The sequence below is a fragment of the Euprymna scolopes genome, chromosome 4 (assembly GCF_053919585.1).
Source record: "Euprymna scolopes isolate OS-2025 chromosome 4, ASM5391958v1, whole genome shotgun sequence".
NCBI classification, from domain to species: domain Eukaryota; kingdom Metazoa; phylum Mollusca; class Cephalopoda; order Sepiida; family Sepiolidae; genus Euprymna; species Euprymna scolopes.
The window spans coordinates 68,129,521-68,139,426 of NC_136485.1; positions in this window are offsets into that span (position 1 = coordinate 68,129,521).

The window sequence follows — 9,906 nt, forward strand, 5'->3', positions numbered from 1 at the left end:
GCGTGTAATCTTTAAAAGCATGCTCGAGCATGATTGAAAAGAAGATGGCAAAGAGCACAGGTGCCATGACACAACCCTGTTTCGTACCGGTTTTTACCTTGAATGACTCAGAGAACTTTCCGTCTGCTCTTACACGTGCCTCCATATTCTTGTGAAAGGATATTATTACATTTAACATTTTTTCAGGGATTCCAACTTTATTTAAAACCTTCCAAAGTGCGACTCTGTTGACAAAGTCAAACGCCTTGGTTAGGTCGATAAAAACGACAAGCTGATCCTATTTTTCTCACGTGCCTTCTCCGCAACTTGGCGTAAACAGTAGATCATGTCGATAGTTCCCCTTCCAGATCTAAAACCACACTGCGTCTCAGGATGAATTTTGTCTACTAGATGAATGATTATCCTGTTCAAAATGACCCTGGCTAGTACTTTTCCAGCCACAGAGAGCAGTGATATTCCACGGTAGTTATCACAATCAATGCGCTTTCCTTTATTCTTGAAGAGATGGATTATTGACGAGTTCCTGAAATCTTGAGGTACAGAACCGCCTTCCCAGATCCTAATGAATAACTCCAAAAGTTTTTTCAAAAGTGTGTACCCCTCAAACGCGAATATTTCAGCCGGTATACCATCATCACCTGCACACTTTCTCAGTAGCATTTGTTTTACAGCTGCGAGAACTTCAGAAAAATTAAGAATCACATCTAGTTCTGGTATTTGGATTTTGCAGGCAAAGACCTCAAAACATCATCGTCAACATCAGAAGAAGAATTCAGCACTCCTTCAAAATGGTCCTTCCAGCTGTTAAGAATATCATTCTTATCAGTCAACAAGGTTGTACCATCTGCCCCCATAACGGGCGAAGTATCACGTTGTTGTGGTCAAAAACTTCTTTCAGACCCTCATAAAATACCCTCGCATCTTTCCTATCAAAAGCAGCCTGGAGCCAGGGGCTTTTGCAGACCACCAATCTTCTTTCATTTTCCTCAATCAGCGCCGAACATCCCTCCTGACACTGAGATAAGCCGATCTCTTCGTTGCAGAATTCTTGTCTGATATCCAGACCCTGTGCAAAGAGTGCATCGGTCTAAAATACCCTGAATTTCAATATCATTTTCGTCGAACCAATCCTGATGCTTCCTCTTGGAAAGTCCTAGTACTTCGCTTGAACATTCATAGATGGCATCCCGCAATTTCTTCCAGGACTCTTCAGTATCATTGTTTATCACAATTTCGTTTAACTTCGCATCTAACTTAGAAGATAATTCTTTTTTTCTTTTCAGTGTTCAGTTCTTTCATATTCAATGGCTTTGGCATCTTAATTATATGCCTTCTGCCCTTAAGTCGTAGTTTCAGTGATGTCTTGCATCGAATCAGGGCGTGATCCGACAGCCAACATGAGTCATGAAATGAACGACTCAAAAGAATATCTCTCCTGTTTCTTTTCCGGGATATAACAAAGTCAATAAGATGCCAATGCTTGGACCTTGGGTGGATCCATGTGCTTTTACAGCGATTTGCCTGCTGAAACATAGTATTTGTAATGAAGAGCCCATGTTCATTACAAAATGTCAACAAGCAAATTCCATTGTCATTTATTTTCCCCATACCATGAGCCCCAATCACATTTCCCCATGTCTCCTACCCGGGCATTGAAATCTCCCATCAGTAAGATCTTGTCATGAAATCTTACGTTTCTTACTATGTCACCAAGCATGATCGTGGTCCTAGATCCGATTGCAGAGCCGTTGGCTACTGAGCACTGTATATAGTGCATACAAATGACATGTTTAAATTGCATGAATATCTTGAGTACTCCCCTCCTTTATGAGTAATCTTTGCTTTAAGTTGTAAATAAAACTTTTAATGTAAGGGTAAACGTTTCTACAGACTTATTTATAGGTAAAATAAATACGTATGATTTATGTTCCTCTGTTCTGAATCTCATAAGAATCTGTCCTAGCACAACTTGAATAGGTGTTGTCAATATACCAGTCGAAGATACGTTCCCGGCAATCAGTCAGACAGTGTCCGTGCTTCTGTCGGGTTGAAGTGTAGTGTCTGTAAAAATCTAGAAGGTCCACACTCAAAGGCGCTGCTCCTTTTGAGAAGAGGGTAAGTCTGTGCTAACTGTTTTTTGTTTGTTTCTTTTTAAACTTTCCATCTATTAGACAGATTGCCGTCACCAAAATGAAAGTGCCAGTTCAGGTTTGGATTCGGACTTTATCCTCTCCTCACAACAGCTACGCCCCATCATCTGTCAAATGTATGCGCATGAACGATACGTTAAACTTACTATCGATCACCACCGCGTGCGATTTTACAAAGCGAATATCTGCCTCTTAGATCGCTGGGCTTCAGTTCCGGTTAAGATGGTTCGCCTTACCTGCTATCATTACGTGGCTTTCACAACTCCGACACCGTTCCCGAACATACTCTTCTGGTCACAGAACATAAACGTCATTCATATTTACTTATGAATGATTCATCGTACATCTATCTCTCCCCCCCTCTCTCTCTCTCTTTTAACACTTATGGTAGCTTTCCCATTAGTCACCACGTCTTTGATTTTCCCCCTTTCATGCATCAGGTTTACAGTTATCGATAACAAACTATAGGAGAAAATATGCACACACGTACGTGCGCGCGCACGCACACACACACACACACACACACACACACACACAAATAAACGTACACATATATAATGTATGTAGATAAGAATTGATATTTATTATTAAAATTTGTAAAATTATTTGGAGTCCACTTTGGGACGGGCGCTTTAAAGAGAAATAATATAGGCTGTTAAATCTAAGCTATAAATGCAAATTTCCTTCTGTTTGACACTTATGACAGCGAATTATGACTGCTCACCTGTTCAGCTTAATAGCATTTATTGCTCGTCACTTTATATATATATATATATATATATATATATATATATAAAGAAAAAGAAAATTAAAACTGTAAGTTGAGCATTACAATCAAAATTTATTGTTCGACTGAATACTCCAAAAACCAATTTACAAAGTCCTTATTCAACGGAGTTTCAAAGACTGCTATTCTTTGTAAATTGTTTTTTATTTTGGAGTATTCAGTAGAACAGTAAATTTTGATTGTAAAGTTCAACTTACAGTTTTAATTTTCTTTCTCTTATAATAAGCTCTACTTTCTATTGCGTATTGAGCTTTTTTAATTCGGTTGAGATTAAATTTTCTATGTATAAATACTGTTATTTATATTAGTTTGAAGTTTACCATTGCGTTATCAGGTAAACACTACATCCCTTTGATTTCATTAATATATATATATATATATATATATATATATAAATTATAAGATGCTCAACATCATGAATTTTGGAATATAACTTTTTGTTATTTATTCTCAATGTTGTTCTGTAATTACATCGAGCTTCTTAAATACGGATTGGTATATATTATAAGAAAATATATTTCTACAGAAATATATATATATATATATATATATATATATATATATATATATTTAACAATCATGGCAATGAAAATGAAGTGTTTACCCGATACAAGCTAGTGTAAACTTCAATCTAATATAAATATTAATATTTATATATTAATATATTAATCCCAATGAAATAAAAAAAAGCTCAATACAAACACAATAGAGATAAGAGCTCGTTATAAGCGAAAGAAAAGAAATGAAACGTGTAAGTTAAAATTTACAATTAAAATTATTGTTCGACAGAATATTGCAAAACCAATTCTATCATAAATTGCTGTTTCATTTAATGTTTTACCCAGCGAATTCTAGCATTGCTACAAATATAATTTGCTAATTTCCTTCTGTCCTATGATGAGAATAGCAAGAAGAGCATTCTTTCAAAATCTGTGGAATAAAGATGTTTGAAAATTGTTTTTATAGTATTCTGTCGAACAATAAATTTGATTGTAAATTCTAATTAACAGTTTTAATTTATTTTCTTTCTCTTATATAAATACACACACACACACACACACACACACACACACACACACACACACACACACACACACACACACACACACATATATATATATAGCGTCTTAAGAAGAAATTGAAATTCTATGATCTTGTTTTGCAGGTGCCCAATGACGATGGATAAAATTTAGTGCAAATATGAAATATTTCATTTTCAAATGTGTGCGTATATTATTCTTCATAACATTTTAAAAAATACTCAAAAGAAACTGAATTTGGAAGAATATCTATTAATTTATGTCTAAATAAGTAGGAATAGCATATATATAGCTAAGCTTATACACATAAAAGTAAACCTGTCTGTGTGTGTACATTTCCCTACGCAATAACTCTGTCAATTTTTAGTCTACAGACTCGAAATTTGATATACCGCGTACTGAGATTTGGGAAAATCTACATGATCGGTTTTCGGCCAGAGATTTGGCATTAAAGGGATCAAAGTTCAACAATTTTTACCTTTGAGAACTCTACCAAACTCCTCGGACAATTTTGGGTCTAAATACTTGAAAGTTTAGATATAGGTTCCTTGGACATGGATCTAACTTAATAACTCGATTTGAGCCCAAAACAATAAATGTTAAGGGGTCATAATAGGGGTCAAAGTTTAAAAAATTGACCATTTTTTTTTTTTTTAGTCAGCATACACCTTCCGAACACCCGGGAATCGCCGGGCACCCATGCTAGTATATATATATATATATATATATATATATATATATATATATATATATATATATATATATATATATATATATATATATATATTCAACGATTTCTTCATCAGTCTCCTATTTCCATTTTTATCCCGACCACCGCGTTGTTGAAAAAAATTGATACGTGGTCACAGAAAATTAAAAAAACAAAAAGAAAAAAATCGAAGATTCTAATGCTTTGAACATTATTCATTCTTGATTCAAGTCGACATGTACTTATTGGCATATGTCTGTAAATGACCGTTTAACTTGCAGAAAGAATAATCTGCCCTTTGTTAGATGTATTTAGCAACTCTCCATAGCAAACAAGTCTTTTACATGGACCAGTTTAGGCAGTAATGGAGTAGATCCTAGGCAACAGAGTAACTTGCCATATTATAAGTGTAACTCATGTCCAAATATCGATTAGTATTTTTTATTAAATATGTTTAAAATAAATATGTTTTTTTTTCCACACTTTGTGGTGCAAATATAATGAGATGCAGAACTCTTATAAAGGGAAGGTTTGTTGATACCTTCATGTAATGTTGTGTATTCTATTCAATATATTCTGTGTGTAGAAACATCACTGAAACCTTAATCCATGCATTAGTGAATTATTTGGTTTCTTATAAGACCAGCATTAATGCTACAAAGCCATTCCATATTCATTGCAGGTAAAATTAGTTTGAGATCGCACAGACCGCACGTGAGAAACATTTGTTTGATACTTCTATGGAATGACGTCAGACACCTCACGTGCATCTCGCTAGAGTTTCTCAGGATGGCTGCGATTTTATTTAGATGCTTTAACAACCACCAAACCCTTCTCAACCACCAACTGCCATTACAAATAACACCTTACACGAAATCCATCAACATTTATAGGCGACATGAATTGGAACAAATACTTTGACGACATTGCCAAATCTGCTGCAAAGGAGGTGGGCTCCCTCTATTATACCAGAAAATTACTCCCATCAGAGAGTATCCTATATCTCTACAAAGCCACGATTCACCCATGCATGGAGTATTGTTGCCACATTTGAGATGGTGCATCTACCATTAGTCTCTCACATTTAGAAATCGTCCAATAAAAGAGGATCAAATGTATGTCTAACACTGTCAGCCAAACTCCAACATCTGTCCTATCGCCGCAATGTCACATCCCTGGGCCTGTTCGACAAAACTTTACTTAAATATCCTCTGAAGAATTTATAGAACTTATGCCTCCTCGATGTACAGTAAAATTCCACCATTTTGCAATTCTCTCCCTGTTTCCTGCTTCGATGATTGTACTAAGTTGCAGAAGTTTAAATGTAATGTGAACAAGCATTTCGCTGCACAACTCCCCACAGTTTTCTATTAGAAACGATTCCAAATAATAACCACTTACGTTCTAAATGGAAATATGTCTCGTTTAGGGTGAAAAAGAATTTTAAAAAATGCTGATTTATCATGAACAATTAAAAAGTAAATTCTGCGTTCGTAATGAATAATTAACTCGTATATTTTCTTCATCAAAATATTTTATGTAGTGCTCCTACTTTATGTTTATGTATACATATATATATATATATATATATATATATATATATATATACATATTTATATATATATGTGTTTATGTATATATATATATTTATATATATATATATAATATAAAGCTGAACGTCTGTGTGTGTGTCTGGTCACGAATAGGCTCCTATATAGTTGACTATTTTAAAAAACTGATTGCATATAATCATAGAAGATGTATCGAGGATCAGGAATGGGTATGTTTGATCTCGCAGAACGTGGGTTCATAAAAATAGTGAGGTCTGCGTTCGCTCCTTGCCCCCAAAGTATGGAAATAAAAAATGAAAATAAAAACGTTTACAAGGGGATTTGATATAGATGCACGTAAGAATACTTTGATAAGTATGTTTCAACTTAAATAGGGATGGTATAATAAAATTGTGGGGTCTGCGTTCGCGCCTATACTCCATGGAAATATGGCACACTCTTTAATAAAGACTTTTCATATCTATTTGCGTAAGTATACTTTGATAATTATGATTCAGTTTGAAGAAATATGGTATAATAAAATTATTGGGTGTTCGTTCGCACCTGACCTTCATAGAATGAAAATATGTCACAAAGTTTAACAAGGTTTTATAAAAGGGTGAGGGTCCACAATTACACCTTAATTTTAATCTTAATTCACGTTAGCTTTTATTTATTTTTTTGAGTTGAATCATATTGTGTCGAATATATTCACCTCATAAATTCACGTTCTTATTAAAGTGAAAGCCAAAACAAAAAAAAAAAGTTAGACAATTCTTGACAAAAATTTTGCATAACTCTGCTTTTTTTCCTTCTCCACTTGCACGTGCCACTCTTTCGAAAATAGATAAATAGATAAATAACAAAAAATAAGAACGTTACTTGTTATCGTGTCAAAAGAAGGAAAAAAGCCTGCTTACGTGATTACGTGTCTTTTTAAAAACATTTACATAACCGTTTTATTTTTTATTTACATATCTGTTTAAGTTGATTACAACTCTTTCTGCGTGTTCTTTACATTACAATAGTACAACCCTCCCACGGTGCAATACTACACCGTTCAATACTGAAAACTGAAACGAAGCTGTTCTGCTTGAAAAAGGGCGCCATTTTCTTCTTATTCATATTTATATCGATTCTTTGCTTTAAAAAACTAAAGTAATTACGTGTTTATTTTTTTAATATCCCATTTTTCTGTTTCGGATTATTTTACTAAAGTAAGTAAAGCTTCATTATTTTTCGAAACTGTTTTTCTTTTTTTGTTTTTCGATATTTCGTCGATATTATTTAGTAAGAGTGTTTAGCAGAAAAGCCAACAAACGACTACCCGAAAAAATAAATATACAAGAAATAAATATTACCATAGTCAATAAAAGTTCAGTTCATGTTTTTTAAATAGTTTTTAATGCTCTTTACTTGAAATAATTTCAGCGAACCGAAATTAAAACGAAATTTGCGGCGATAACTACTTAAATGAATTTTTATATAAACTACACATGCCATAATCGAATATTTTTCAAGCACAAAATAACGGAAAACATTAAAATATGTTTATAAATATTCCTTACGTTGACGGAACTCTCTTAAATTGTTAACACAGAATGCTCAGGTGCACCTCCTTCAAATTGAAAACGGGACTCTCTATTTCAAAGTCGCTGCCATTATAATTTTTTTTAAACCGGTTCGTAAATTAAAAATTTTTTTTACAAACTACATAAAAATACAAACCAATGAACTTTTCTACCATAAAAGTAACTTTTATTGACTATGGTAACATTTATTTCTTGTATATATATATATATATATATATATATATATATATATATATATATATATATATATATATAAATATATATATATATATATAACATTTTCTCTTTGTAAGGAAACATCCTTTTGTTGGTCACTCTTGGCTACGAATGGAAACAAAGTTGATATAAAAATATATTTTCGTGAAAATTATCTTTACTTTAATCATATTTTGCTTGGGGTAATTTTTTTGAGTATCAAAACCTATCTCTTTACAGCCTCCTCCTTTTCATAACCTTATCATACTTTCATCAATCACAGTCCATTTTCCATAGGCTGTTTTTGAACCCAGTCAACGACGGGTACTCCTGCTAGCATATATATATATATATATATATATATATATATATATATATATATATATATATATAAGAGGACTTCAATTTAAACTTTGTAAATTAGAATTTACAATCATCTATTATTCGACAAGGAATACAAGTGGAAGCGTTATAATGTTCCTCGTTCCTCGGAGTTTCTGTCCTTCTACAGATTCAAATAAGTCAGGATACAAACCAAATAAAATTGTAATAAAAATGACGCCTCTTCATAAAACACTGCGCCAGCATTGTGCACGCAGTCGCCTTTTCAGTCTCGTTTCCTTTCTGTACATATTATCACATGATCGCATGGCCATATGGTCACAAATGTGACATTTAAACTGTCTGCCTATAGTTCCTTGCATCAATGGTTGAATTAGCCCTTCATGTAATTTACTTCGCTGAATTGCAAACTAAGCCACGCACTTAACAAACTGTACTGGTGACAGGGACGTGGTGATAAACAACTCACGAGTCGCTTGATTCCGCCCTATGTGACCTCAGGTGGTTGACGAATTCAGTTCTGTATAAAATAAAACCGCCTACACACAATGTTTAATTTCTGCAAGTACTGGATTTGTATGTTGTTTGTAGAATGAAAAGCACGCGCACATGCAACACACACACGCACAGGCGCGCGCGCACACACACACACACACACACACACACACACACATATATATATATGTGTGTGTGTGTGTGTGTGTGTTGCATGTGTTTGCAACATGAAAGTAACTCTCTAAATTTCTCATATATGTATATATATATATATATATATATATATATAGAGAGAGAGAGAGAGAGAGAGAGAGAGAAAGAGAGAGACAGAGAGAGAGACAGAGAGAAATGAAGAGAGAGAGAGAGACAAACAAAAGAAAAATAAATAAGTTAAACACAGGAATTACTCATCAAAAAACGAGCTTTACCGGTTTTGTTCAGATCAGCGAACGTCTTCAAAAAAGTAATATTAACTTATATTATTTGTATTTTAATAATTTACTATTTTTATCTACAGTTAGTTGTGTTTCGTGCTTATGCAATCTTAGTGTGGGAAATGACACTTACTGGCGGTCGAAGGATTCGAAACAAGTTACAAAGTCACCACGACTCTACAGATTGGTGTTTAACTCCTCGGTCACAATCAATTGATATGGAAAAGAAGAGAATTTAAATTCATACTAGATGTATATGTATTGTGTGTATTTAATCATCATTTTTCATTAAAACAAACATTCTTAAAGATAAAAGAAAGCTTCTGTATCTTTCGACTTATTTAACGATGTTGTCGGAATGAGGCAAAACATTCGTAATGCATATGATAAACACACACTATATATATATATATATATATATATATATATATATATATATAAACTTTTCCTTTAAGCATGGTTGATTAAACAACACAAATAATTGAATAAAATGTCCATTGGGAGATTGTGCTGCTGACAGTGAAGGAAGGAAAAGACATATACATAGGCTTCACTACCACGACCTTGTCGAGGAGTTCAGCCATACATTTTTCTGAAAACAGCGCATTGTTA